This window comes from Gobio gobio (genome assembly GCF_949357685.1).
Source record: "Gobio gobio genome assembly, chromosome: 8".
Classification (NCBI taxonomy): Eukaryota; Metazoa; Chordata; class Actinopteri; order Cypriniformes; family Gobionidae; genus Gobio; species Gobio gobio.
In genome coordinates this window covers 45,557,258-45,572,271 of record NC_137114.1, presented here as the reverse complement: position 1 = coordinate 45,572,271, position 15,014 = coordinate 45,557,258, and the positions used below count along the sequence as shown (strand labels likewise).

The 15,014-nt window shown below is 40.1% G+C and overlaps 1 protein-coding gene across 1 annotated transcript in view; it reads right to left on the bottom strand.

The window, feature by feature from the left end:
* The window catches only part of slc8a2b (solute carrier family 8 member 2b), a 172,508-nt gene extending 159,285 nt beyond the window's left edge, over positions 1–13,223 (bottom strand). Inside the window, exon 1 of the mRNA XM_079823397.1 lies at positions 13,045–13,223. The gene's annotated coding sequence lies outside the window, so the exon portion shown is untranslated. The remainder of the gene's footprint in view (positions 1–13,044) is intronic.
* Positions 13,224–15,014: the final 1,791 nt, after the last annotated feature.

Genomic DNA, 15,014 nt, shown 5'->3' with positions numbered 1-15,014 from the left:
AAAATAAAAACTGATGGACATGCTCAGACCGAGAGAGAGACTGAACAATCCTGTACAAAAACACTGATGAACACATGATACCAAAATATGAAAAATTGGCAGAATACCTGCAGGACTGTAAGCCAAAGACAAATCTTGACTAAGTAACAATAGTTCAGCTGTGAAAAGGGAAAGAATCCAAAAAAAAAATCCTGGAAAGATAAAAGATTCTGTGAGACTGAATCACAGACGAGTTGGAAACAGAAATGAAATACTTCCTCCTAAAATTGAAAAAATATATCAAGGTATCAGAGAGAAATACAAATTGCATTTCCGAACATTGCTTCCACCCCAACGGATGATAGAAAAACCAAATCAAAAGCATTCAGGGAGAAGCAGCACCGACAGATACAGCAATAGCTGTTTATCAGCATGTCACACAGCAAAACACCAGCATGTCAATAGGAATCACATTTACATTTAGTCACTTATTATATTTTGTATATACTAACTTAATATCCATTTCACTGTATTTTTTAAATATTATTATTACTTTGCATTTTCCCTCCATTTCCGTGTTATCCATGAATGCATAGGAGTCCAAGTCATGTCTAAAGACTTGACGGTAAGCTCTTTTTAATTGGACCAGTAAGAAACCACCTAGCAACCGCCCAAAACACCCTAGCAACCATCAGAACAAAAGACGGTCAAGGTTCTATATGGAACTTTTTCTTCTAATAAACAAATGAATGAGCAAACACATCAAGGGGGAAAAAAACAATTTTTTAAGGTTTATGCATAAAACAATAGGGCAAATAAATTGCACAACAAAATATTTACTTAATAGGTATTCAGAATATGAATAATATAATATAATAAAATAACTCTAAAGGATGTTTAGTTGAGTTGTTTGTAAAGTTTATACATAAAACAATAGGGGGAGAAAATCAATACATTGAAGAAGAAAACATTTAGGCTACTTAATAGCTGTTTAACTTCTCAGACAAGTGTATCTTGTTTTAAGATGTTAAATGATTTTTAGGTAAAAAACAAAACCTGCAGCAAATCAATGAATGATCAAATGCATACCAATAAAGCATGTTTAGCTTCGTAATCTTCCTGATGCCTGTGTTTAACAGTGTGTGAAGTAATTGCTCTCTTGTGAGTGCGAGTCTACTCGCCTTGAAAATGAGCAAAGCTGGGAATCTCAGAGGATGGGAAACAAACACAACCTCTGTGAGCAGCGATAGGATCCACAAAACCATTCAAATGTTCCATTTCTAGGAGTGTCTTCACACCTGTTAGATTTGGTTGGATTAAAGCAAACCCTGGTGCGATTGCTCTGTTGCGGTTCATTTGAATAAGTGTGAACGCTGCCATCTGAACCCTGGTGCGCACTAAACAAGCGGACCGAGACCCCCATTTTCAGGTCTCGGTCTGCTTCCAAACAAACTCTGGTGCGGTTTGACTGTAATATGAACGCAACACGGACCCAAAACAGGACGTGATGTCACAACATGTGACCACAAAAAGGACAGAATGCTTTTTTTTTGCGATTTTGTTCAGTACAGGTGTCGGAATTGCCATCTACTCGCAGCAGATCTTGGTTTTGTGTGCCAATGTTTTGACTCCTTTACACATTTTATAAGCTCTTCACAACTTCTCAGGGTCAAAATACCTTCATATGTAGCTACACACATACACAAGCACCAGCACACAACATTGTGTAATAAAAGACGTCTTTCTTTGTATTGTGTCTTTAGGTTTGTGAGCTAAAAATGACAGTGTGAATGCTAAGTGAACCAGGAATAAATGTTTCCTTTTCTTTTTTGGTCCAGCAGACCAAACTACAAGTGTGAACACACCCTAAGATCCAAATGAACTAGGATCTTCCTCTACAAATATGTTTGAGCTCTGTCCAGGATAAAAATAGTATGACTTGTAATTCTTGTCTTTACAAGAACTTTGCAAACACAGTGACGTGTAGGACTTTGGGTTCAGAAAGAAGGAGAAGTCTTGTCTGTGAGGGAGTGTGTGTGTGTGTGTGTGTGTGTGTGTGTGTGTGTGTGTGTGTGTGTGTGTGTGTGTGTGTGTGTGTGTGTGTGTGTGTGTGTGTGTGTGTGTGTGTGTGTGTGAGAGAACCCCTGATCTCTGGTTTGTGACAGGGAACTCAGCTGAAGGCCGTCGTGTTTGACAATTCGGTTGAAATTCTATCTTTTCTTTCTCCGTCACAAGCTGTCAGAGCCGAGAACATCAGCATGCCTCTGAACCTCTGCTCTAGCGGACTGAAAACCCCAGACGGCTCTCAAAAGGGTGTGTGTGTGTGTGTGTCAAGGCTCTTTTGTGCTCAAATCATGACTAAGCAACTGAAGTTTATACAGAGAGAAAGTTGAGAATATTGCACACAAAAACATTCATTTTACTCCAAAAACGTATACAAAAAATACAAAATTATATTTTGAATTAAAAAGATTATTGATTTTTTAGGATTCAATTATTGTATTACAGTACCGGTAAAGCTGTGAATTACAAATCAACAATACAAATATAAAATTAAAAATTAAAAATATAATAAACCTAAAAAAAACTTTACAATTGTGACTAATGACATCTAATCTAAATGCCATCTAAGATACCAATTTTCACCAAAAACCTTGAAAACATCTTATTTCCATGTATCATATTCTTTCATGCTCATCTCCCCCTATTCATTAACAACATGTATTTTTATTTCTGTGCCATAGTTATTATATTGATTAATAATAGATAGTTAGCTAATCTGTGTGCTTTGTATATGTGCATTTCTGAAATGCATAACATGTACAAATCAATTTAAAGGGGAGGTAAACCACGATTTCACTATTCTAACTTTAGCTAGCGTGTAATGTTGCTGCTTGAGCATAAACAACATCTGCAAAGTTACAACGTTCAAAGTTTAAAGCAAAGGGAGATATTTGCTTTTAAAGAAATCAATTTCTAAGGACTACAGCAAACAGCCAGCAGGCGACTACACACATTCCTCCAGGGTTGGTGACATCACCAGGCTCAATATTTACATAAACCCCTCCTCCGAGAATATTAAATAAGGGGGGTGAGGCCATTTTGTATCGCAGCGCTGTTGTGGTATAGTTAGGCTGGAGTGTTGTTGCCGCGATGCCAAGGAAACGCTGTTATATTCATCCGGATTACAGGTCTGGGGTACTTGCTTTGTTCAGCCTTCCTTGTGGGACGGGGGTGCGTTGCAGAGCGTTTAACATACAGCATGTTATATGCACATGTGTGTTTGAGACGGAGGGGAACAGGCGCGTGCGGGGCTCCCGCAGCACATCTCAGATCTCACGGAGGAAAACTTCCACAAACTTTGCGAGTTCAATGCCGGATTTGCACAACGTCAGCTGCGTGAGACAAACACTGCCGGTGCGTGGATGCATGACGCGTGCGCTGCACATTTCACGGAGGAAAACTTCCACCATTTTCGCAAGTTCAATACAGGATATGCACAACGGCTTGTCCTGAAAGCTGGATTTACAAACAGAAGCTGTTCACGGGCCACAACCTGTAAGTCTGATTTATTTTTCATCGATGTGTTCTCCTGTAATACGTTAATTGTATGTTGTAGCAAGGAAGTAAACAGATGACAATGCTGTTCTGCAAACCAGTCTGTTAAATGCTCATTCATACTTAACGTTATCCGACAAACACCTAACGTTACAAACACTAACGTTAAAATCTCAACAGCGAACTTGGCATTAGTGTAAATGATTCTTTGATGTATTGTACAGCTTTTATGTATTGTTTATCTACAGGCATGCTAAACATGGTTCTGTGTGTGATTTTGCTTACTTACTAGTTAAAGCCAGTCCTTAGTGTTCGTTTTGGGTTAGTTCTTGCGATAGATATTTGGCTATAATCGTTCTAAAAATACAAAAGTAACAGTGCCATTCAGTAGCGATCATTATAGATCCGCAGTCTTTACTCTTGAGGACTGAACAGGTTCTGCTCGATCATCTTCACTCAAATGTTCTGGGTCTGATTCGGGCTCATATGGTTTTATTGACGCCGTTGTTTCTAATACTGACCAAAGCACAGCCTCCAGGTAAGGGGCGTGACGTTTCCGACAAACGTGCACTGCGGTTAGCGAATCACAACACACTGGGCCAGCTAACCAATCTGAGCCCATCGCGTATTTTTGAGGGACTGGCTTCATACAACCCGGAAAGCATCAGACCGTTTTACAAGGAGGGACAGAGCAGTGTAGAATAAAGGTCAAATATATGAAAAATAATGATTTTTATTTTTTTTTTTAAACGAAGCATGAACACATGTTACAGTGCACCCCACAAACACAATCAAGCCTTCAAAAGAATGTGTTTTACCACCCCTTTAAATTGTAATGTAGATGCATTTTCTGTGAAGCTGCTTTGAAACGATATGTATCGTGAAAAGCGCTATACAAATAAATTTGAATTGAATTGAATTGAATTTATTCAGCACACACGCATACACCCACACACATGCATACACCCACACACACAAAGACACACAAACAAATGTCAGTTCTCATTTCCACTTTTCAAACACACCGCAGTGCCTCTGCCCCTTCGACACACTTACAGTTCAGCCGCAAGATGAGGTCACAACCTTGCCAGAGAACGGCAGAGCGCGAGAGAACAGGCCGTGTCTTCAGCTTTGTCCCTGGAGAAAGTGGCATATCTCTGTTCTGTGTCTCTCACCTTCTCCTCTGTCTGACATTGCCTTTAGAGCTATAATAACCTATTTTTTACCCCCCCCCCCCCCTTTTTTTACACTCGAATGCATGATGTCCTTCTCCTTCTCTCTCTTTACCCGTCAACAACCTCACTGAGCCTGCCGTTACAGGGTGAAACCGAATGAAAGATCAGTCGATTCTTCCCGTCTCCGCACGGCCTTTACACTCCACCGGATCTGCTGTGGGAGACACGTCTCCATCACAATCACAAATGCTGCTACCTCACCGTTCCGGCTCGTTCGGTTATTCTGACATTTCAGGTGCATGCTGTTTTTATCTGCTGTGTAGGTGGTTGTGCTTCAAGAGGTGAGAGTCTGACACACCACCAAATCATAACCATCATGGCTAGCATGGTTTCTGTGTTTAATGATTATATTTAATCATGTTTTGCATCAGCATGCACCATCAGATTCACAGAATTACTTATGTTAATAATCCGGCATTAGAAACAACTACCTTCCAGACTATTTTAGCTGCGCGAAAAGTGTTTCAAATTCTTCCGCTCGTAAGGATAGGCCTGATAGAGAGAGACAAACCGATGGAAATCAAGCATGAGTTTCATCCTCAAGGTGAACAAACACGTCATTTCCCATCGCAGTCAGCCTGCCTGGAACGACCAAGGCTAATGGATCCATAACTGTGCTTTTCCCCTCCTTTTCCTTTCTGCATTTACCTCCCTCCACTGCACAAAGAGAGAGGACAGAGAGAGCGAGGAGAGACAGGTCGTGCTCTTTGACTGGCGTCAGTCTGATGGGGCTGGAAGAGTTAACTTGCAACACAACAGAAGCGCTGCGAGCATTACTCTCGGCTAAGAGAAAACACAACATGTGAGGCATGCTGTTTGAGCACGTGTCCAGCTCTTGCTCTGTCATAGTGACCATATGAAAGGCTACAGGCTTCATTTTCTGGCCGGCGTGATGAACAATGTGAGAGTGAGAATGAGAGAACATCCCTCGGTCCAGCCCTGAGACCCCTGCCGCGCATGTGTTTATATCATGGTGGGACTACCCATTGACTTCTATTGTTGTTGGGTTTTTTTATTATACCAATTATATTTGCTGTACCCTAAGCCGAAAGCTATCTGCTCTCAGAATATTTAATTTTTTTTAACCAGAGCTTGCGGTGCTTGCTCATGCAAAACCCACCACCATGAAGCAAGGTGCTCGAAATGGTTTGCTTTGCTGTTGCTAGGGCGCTGATTACTGATTGAAAAATAGAAAAACAGCTTTCCTAATATTCATAAATAGAATATATTCATATTTTTTTAAATAGCACGTGAAACAAAACACATGCAACATGTTGGGTTCAACTGCATTCAGTTTCACATAATATTTGAAATGTTACATATTTACAGGGCATAGATAGAAGGATAGATAGATAAACAGACAGACAGAAAGAGAGGCGGATGGATGAATAAAAGGACAGATGGATGGATGGATGATAGATGGATAAAAGGACGGATGGATGGATGGATAAAAGGACGGATGGATGGATGGAAAAAAGGACAGGGATGGACAGATTGATGGATAAAAGGACAGACTGATGGATGGATGGATGGATGGATGAATGAATGGATAAAAGGACAGGGACGGATGGATGGTTGGATAAAAGGACAGGGATGACGGATTGATGGATAAAAGGACAGGGACGGATGGATGGATGGATAAAAGGACAGGGATGACGGATTGATGGATAAAAGGACAGGGACGGATGGATGGATGGATAAAAGGACAGGGATGGACGGACAGACGGGCGGATGGATTGATGGATAAAAGGACAGGGATGACGGATTGATGGATAAAAGGACAGACTGATGGATGGATGGATGGATGGATGGATGGATGGATGGATGGATGAAGGAATGGAAAAAAGGACAGGGATGGACGGACAGACGGGCGGATGGATTGATGGATAAAAGGACAGACTGATGGATGGATGGATGGATGGATGGATGGATGAAGGAATGGAAAAAAGGACAGGGATGGACGGACAGACGGGCGGATGGATTGATGGAAAAAGGACAGGGATGACGGATTGATGGATAAAAGGACAGACTGATGGATGGATGGATGGATGGATGGATGGATGGATGGATGAAGGAATGGAAAAAAGGACAGGGATGGACGGATGGATGGATGGATTGATGGATAAAAGGACAAACAGTTAGATGGATGGATGGATGGATGGATGGATGGATGGAGAAAAGGACAGGGACAGACGGATTGATGGATAAAAGATGGATAAAAGGACAGATAGATGGATGGATAGATGACTGGATAAAAGAACAGGGGTGGACGGATTGATGGATAAAAGGACAGGGATGATAGACAGATGGGTGGACAGATGGATGGATGGATGGATAAAAGTACGGATAGATGGATGGATAAAAGGACAGGGACGGACAGATTGATGGATAAAAGGACAAGACTGATGGATGGACGGACGGATGGATTGACGGATAAAACGACAGATAGATGGTTGGATTGATGGATAAAAGGACATAGAGATGGATGGATGGATGGATGGATGGATAAAGGACAGGGACAGATGGATTGATGGATAAAAGGACAGATAGATGGATGGATAGATAGATGACTGGATAAAAGAACAGGGGTGAATGGATTGATGGATAAAAGGACAGACGGATAGATTGATGAAAGGATGGATAAATGGATAAAAGGACAGGAATGGGTAGACGGATGGACGGGCGGATGGATGGATGGATAAAAGGACAGGGATGGACGGACAGACGGGCGGATGGATTGATGGATGGATGGATAAAAGGAGAGGGATGGATGGATGGACGGATAAAAGGACAGAGACGAATGGATGGATGGACTGATGGATCAAAGGACAGACAGATGGATGAATGGATGTATGGAAGGACTGATGGATAGATGGATGGATGGATGGATGGATGGATGGATTGGTAAAAAGGGCAGGGACGGACAGGATTTGACTTTAATGGAATCTAAACCAAAGGTGTTGATGCCGCAGTCTTGCATCCTGCAGGAGTCCAGCCCAACCCACTAATCTGAAAAGATCCTTGTTGGCATGCTCTGGCCTGAAGCAGCATCCGCTCTGTCAAACTTCAACATGTTTATCAGCAACTTTTGCTCACGACCTGGAATGGCTCAGCTTTCTTCTCCTGGCCCCTAATTTCGCAGGTCACTGCTTTGGATTATTAGCCTTCCGGACACTTCCGTCTTTCCTGAACCAGCAAATCTGTTGAGTTTGGTTGAGAAATGAAGAGTGGAAGGGGGACACAATGATCTCAGAAGGAGAGAGAGAGAGAGCGAGAGAGAGAGGAGCCCCCGTCATGACGACAGATGAATCTGCCAACTGCACGACACCTGCTCCAACAGCGACGGGCTGGTGGCCAATGAGAGCGAGTGGGTGGGCGCCGTGGGGGTCCTGGCTGACTGTACTCTTGCATATGTATGAGTGTGTATAGTGCCTGCCGTCCCAGCAGGCTGTGGGTCTGTTCCTGCTCCTCATTCTGGTGCTGCACAAAATTACTAAGCACATGCCAGGTAACAAGGTAAAGGGACAGGATACTGTGGTAAAGTACCATACAGAGGGATTTGTATGGTCTTCGTTTGATGTCCTAAACATAATTATACATTCTGAGAGGGCTATAATATGACATTATAATTTTTAAATAAACTGAAATTCAAAAGCTTTTCTATTCATATCTTTTTTTTCCCAAAGGAAGGATGGATGATTATCACAATTTTACACAAAACTGGATTCAAAAATGCAAAATTTTATCTCCAATGTGATAACTAGATGCGCTTCTCGAATCATCCTTAATATTTGCAAACCACAACCAGTAAACGGCACCAATGGATGACCCGCAAAAGCATGCAACTCAAGATCAAAATCCTTAGTTCCTCTCTCAAAAGCAAGTATTTACATTTGTACATTAGTTTGTTCACAAACAAGGTAAATGCTTAGCCACATTGTCAACACAACAGTGAACTCTGACAGTATTTCCTGGTGTAAACTGTGGTTTTGATACAAAAATGCACACGGCTGCACTTTTTCCCGTATGCCATTTGTGTGTTTTTTATTTTACAGTACAAATTTACACTTCAGCGTATTTTTGCAGAAATCCTATTTTTGACATGATTTAGTTTTACAGGTGGTCTGACAACAAATTATAGTACGATGTCATCGCGATACAGAAAAAGACAAGATATTTAAGTATAAGTATTTTTACTGTATACTGGAGTACTGTAACATGAAGCATTACAGAAAGAATACAGAAGCCTATTAAACGGCTTTGAAGAACCTTGGCTATTGAGTCTGACCCAGGAGAGAACCAAATGTCAGTCTTTTATGTTGTTTGGTTTTCTTGATTGCTTCGTACAGCACTTGTGGCAGTAGAAATGGGATTTATAAGAAACTAAACTAAACTAATACAGTATTACATACCCGTTCTGGTCACGATACATTTGAATTATTGAGGACACTTTGTTCTCCCAACATTCAGCTGCACCCTTTGGCCCGCCTCGGCCACTGTAAGGTCATAATTGAGAGTGATCCACAATAGTGGCCCTTATTTCATTGGAAACCTGTGAGTTCTTGGTCTCTTACCTCGTCCTCTGTTTTGCCTCCCTACCCTTCCATTTACTTCTCTTCTTCTTCTGGCTGTTGACCCTGTTTGTTTCCTTGTTGTTCTTCCATTGTCAGAAATGATAACACTGTGTTGTGCTCTGTCTATGCCTGCCAACCGAATGCCTTGAGATGCACCTCTGACAGACAGACAGACGGATGGATAGATAAATAGACAGACAGACAGACACACAGATAGATAGAATAGATAGATAGATAGATAGATAGATAGATAGATAGATAGATAGATAGATAGATAGATAGATAGATAGATAGATAGATAGATAGATAGATAGATAGATAGATAGATAGATAGATAGATAGATAGATAGATAGATAGATAGATAGAGACAGACAGACAGACAGACAGACAGACAGACAGACAGACAGACAGACAGACAGACAGACAGACAGACAGACAGACAGACAGACAGACAGACAGACAGACAGACAGACAGACAGACAGATAGATAGATAGATAGATAGATAGATAGATAGATAGATAGATAGATAGATAGATAGATAGATAGATAGATAGATAGATAGATAGATAGATAGATAGAAAACAGATGAATAGACAGACAGACAGACAGACAGACAGACAGACAGACAGACAGACAGACAGACAGACAGACAGACAGACAGACAGACAGACAGACAGACAGACAGACAGACAGACAGACAGACAGATAGATAGATAGATAGATAGATAGATAGATAGATAGATAGATAGATAGATAGATAGATAGATAGATAGATAGATAGATAGATAGATAGATAGATAGATAGATAGATAGATAGAGACAGACAGACAGACAGACAGACAGACAGACAGACAGACAGACAGACAGACAGACAGACAGACAGACAGACAGACAGACAGACAGACAGACAGACAGACAGACAGACAGACAGACAGACAGACAGACAGATAGATAGATAGATAGATAGATAGATAGATAGATAGATAGATAGATAGATAGATAGATAGATAGATAGATAGATAGATAGATAGATAGATAGATAGATAGATAGATAGAAAACAGACGGATAGACAGACAGATAGATAGATAGATAGATAGATAGATAGATAGATAGATAGATAGATAGATAGATAGATAGATAGATAGATAGATAGATAGATAGATAGATAGATAGATAGATAGATAGATAGATAGATAGATAGATAACAGACGGATAGACAGACAGACAGACAGACAGATAGATAGATAGATAGATAGATAGATAGATAGATAGATAGATAGATAGATAGATAGATAGATAGATAGATAGATAGATAGATAGATAGATAGATAGATAGATAGATAGATAGATAGATAGATAGATAGATAGATAGATAGATAGATAGATAGATCGAGAGAGAACAGACGGATAGACAGACAGACAGACAGACAGATACTTTCATATATGTTAGAACTATTAGATCAATCATCTGCATGTTCATTAGGGAAATAAATGGGAAGCATCAACGCAGTGGAGCTTGAAATTTTTACACTGAAACATTCACTTTGCTTTTATTCAATAGGAAATGCTTCAGGGCAGGGTATGTAGTCTACATACACACACACACACACACACACACACACACACCACATCGCTCAGAGTGTGCAGAAGAGGAATTCCTCAGTGTGTGTGTGTTTGTGTGAACACTGCAGCAGTTACTGACTTAAACTCTCACTCACGTCTCAGTGCTGAACGCACACACAGAGTACTAACTAGCAGCCATTGCAGTCTCACGTCCTCCCTCACAGTCCTGGGACAGTTTTATTTGCAATAGTGCAGTCAAGTAGCGAACCAAGAGAATGAAGAAATCAGAGGAGAAGAGAGGAGAGGAGAGGCTGCTCCAATCCCAGAATGAGGACGACTGATGAGTGAATGCGATTAGAATGTCAAACAGCTCGAGCACACACACCTGCACACACACTACCTCCATGTCTGAGGATCACGTGCACGTCTTCAGAGGATTCAAACATGAACATCAGGACTTATCTGAAGCTCTCGGCTCGCCCTCTACCATCTCCTAACACACGCGTATGGCATGTTTTCTTGAGCACTGTAGCGATTGCATATTCAGAGGCTTCAAGATTTTCCTCAATGCCTCGTGACTCTCAAATAAATCTATAAATCAAGAGGCAAGCAGATGTGTTTACATGACGAGCTGTATATTAGAGGAATTAGAGGCTATGTTAGGAATAGCATATGAAATATGAAGTAAGCAGACTTTCCCACATCTTATTCATGAGGGCTCTGATAAAATATTGCAGAGTCAAGATAAAGGGGGGTGGCTGAGAATAGAAATTGCAATTAATATTTAAAGTTTTAGCAATACCATGACATTTCCAGGCATGGAGTACGCAATGATAAAAAGTTTAATGCGGTGCGATACATTTATATTGCATTTTTATTTCAGCGAGTGGCATCCATTTATCATCTCATAAAATGTTTGGGGATTTTTCATGCAGTTTTGTGTCAAATTGTCTGAAATTAAATAATTGAGTCGGCTGATTCTATGCATACTGCTTCAGTCAGGGAAAACCTGGACACATCTGTGCACTCTTTTTCGCATTTTTAATGGTACTGTGAGAAATTTCCAGCATTTCACTGCCTTAATGACACGCCCTCTAGACACATCAGCCAACCTGGTGTCAGCAAAAATGCACGCGCAAATGATTAACAGGCAGAGCGCGTTTCTCATTGGCTAAGAAAAGCGCGGGCCGCTCCCTCGCTCTCTCGGCTGCAATCTCGTTCTGTCCGAGACAGGTGTGATTTATCACAATACCGAATACATTCATGTTTGTCAGGTGGTGAGGTAATAGTGTATGCGTGGTATTACAAAATAGAAATGCAATATAGTAAGCAAGTGTTCCCTTCTGAATCTGAACAAACCCTGAAAGCTCATTTTAAAGGGGAGGGGAGGAGAGGGGAACCTCCATCTGCAGAAAAACCGAGGAAACCCCGCCTGCATGGAGCATCCCGACCCGACCCGTCAGGTCCCGTCCCGTTATCCCACTGACATTTACACCGTTTAAACCTCCATCCATATCAACACACTAATGTCAGATCACGTTTAAAACGCGTATGAGATGAATGTCGCACAAAAAGCGTCCCGTTTCGTTTATGTAACCAAACATTTACAGCCTTCGGTTTACAACCAAATAAACCAAATACGCGATTATAAGAAGGATTTACGACAGATCACGGAAGCTAAAGGAGGATAGTGGATCCCTGTGCGAAGCATCACTGACATAGGCTAAAGAAACAAGTGACCAAAGGGATGCCCACATGATATGCAAAACATAACCCATATATGTTCATAGCAGTCATACAGGCACGTGCACACATTATAAATAAAGGCTCTCTTAGCCTGTACACATCATGCACAAACACAGCTACGAGAATCTGCAAAGACAAAAATGCACTACTTTGAGAACTGTTGGACAAAATACAATAACAGCAATTTTTCATGTTCAATACAGAAAATAAGTTAATTCCTCGTGTTATTCCAGTTTGCACCTGCTTTTACTTTTCAAGCCCAAACACACGCACGCATCATCATCATCATCATCATCATACTGAGATCTGATGGATGAAAACGCATTTCAATGGATGAAAGTTCATGGGACAAGTTGCGGATGAACGCGTTTCGTATGTTGTCATACCTTGTATCCTAGTTTGCTGTGTTGTTCAGGGCAGGCGTGGCTGTGAAGCGCATGTTGCTGCTGTGCAATTCATTGAAAAACGGCTCCGGTTGTGCTGATATGTGCGTCGCTCTCTCTCTCTCTCTCTCTCTCTCTCTTTCTGCGGCTTGACTCTGTTGTATTTCACTCTCTCGTGCAGTGGAAATACTCTCGAGCTCTCACTCCACACAGCCTGGCGCGTCCTGGGTGGGGAGGGTGGCACGCGAACGCGCAGGCAACCTAACGCGAGAACGCGCTTTGTTTCATCCTAAGGTGACTGGCATGAAGAAAAGTCGGCTGACGTGTGTATACTAGCATAGTTTACTGATCTACTGAAATGTATTACTATAAAGATAATCTACCTATTTAGCTCAAGCCCATATGCATTTTGTTTGATGTCACTCTGTGCATATTTTATGAAATGTTATATTACAGATCAGTGATTACAGGATATCTGTGGAATAAAACTCGGCCACAACAGAATGCAGGTAAAGCAAGGACATGTATGTGGATATTTTTCTTAAAAACATTATCTAGCCTAGGCTATATCAAATAAATAATTACAAATTATTAATTTATATAAAATATGTTCTGCTCTGCAGAAGAAAGAAAAGTCAAACAGGTTTGTAACATGACATGAGGGCGAGTAAATGATGACAGAATTTTAATTTTGGTGTCAACTATAAGTTGATCTGGTAAGAAAGTTTTCAAGAACATTAACGTAACTGGAAAAAAACTAACTTTAGCACAGTCCTAATTGTTCATTTTAATTGCATTAATATGTACATTAATATTTCCAATCCCACCAAATTCTATACAATTCTATTAAATGATTTGAAAGGTCAATAACGCCCTCTACTGATCATAATGAGATCTGGTGATGTACCACACAACAATAATGAAAATTATATATAATTTTCAACAGGGATCTATATATATATATATATATATATATATATATATATATATATATATATTAACTTTTCATCAAGGTTTATCTTTATATTGTTTTTGTGTTTATTTATATACTATGTGTACGCTAAAAAAAAAAAGGTTCTATATGGCACTAAAAGTGGTTCTTTTTTGTAATCATAGGGGAACCACTTTTGGTGCTATATAGCACCATATCTTAACATGTTCTGTTTATGGTAGCTGTGCTGTATAGCACTTCAGCCAAAGAACCGGTGAATGACCAAGATTGGTGCTATACAGCACTTAATTAAAAAGGTTCCCCTATGATTATGAGCCAAGAACCACTTTTAGAGCTATATAGAACCTTTTTTTTAAGAGTGTAGCCTACTCTTCACGTGTATTGAAAACTACTTTATTATTTAAAAAAAGTGTATAAAGTTACATACATTGATTATCTTCACTGTATAAATATATATATATATATATATATATATATATATATATATATATATATATATATATATATATATATATATATATATATATATATATATATATATATATATATATATATATATATAGCAAAACAAAACAAAATATATAACACAACCCTGCCTAAATATATATCTAATCAAATTAAATTGGGGAGAGTGGTTTTTATTTTCAGGGCAACCTGCGCACAAAGCGGATAAAGATGAAGTCCAGGCCACGGCCACTTCTGAGCACCTTTGGGATGGAACAGATAGTCAGACCCCCATCATCACCCAATGATATGAGAGAAAACCAGGAAAACAGAGCATGCATATCTTGTGGCGCACCATTGACTTTAGCATCTTCTGAAAGAGTACTGAATCTCACAGGCTAAGTAGAAGCAGAAACAAGCAATATAAGTGTTGTTTACGTGCATGTAATCTAACGTAATCATTATTGTTTGTTTGTTTATTGTTTGTTTGTTTATTCATTCATTCACCATACCACTTCATGCATTACAATAATACCGTCGGGGGTACAAAATCAATTGGGTAGAGTGAATGGGTCGC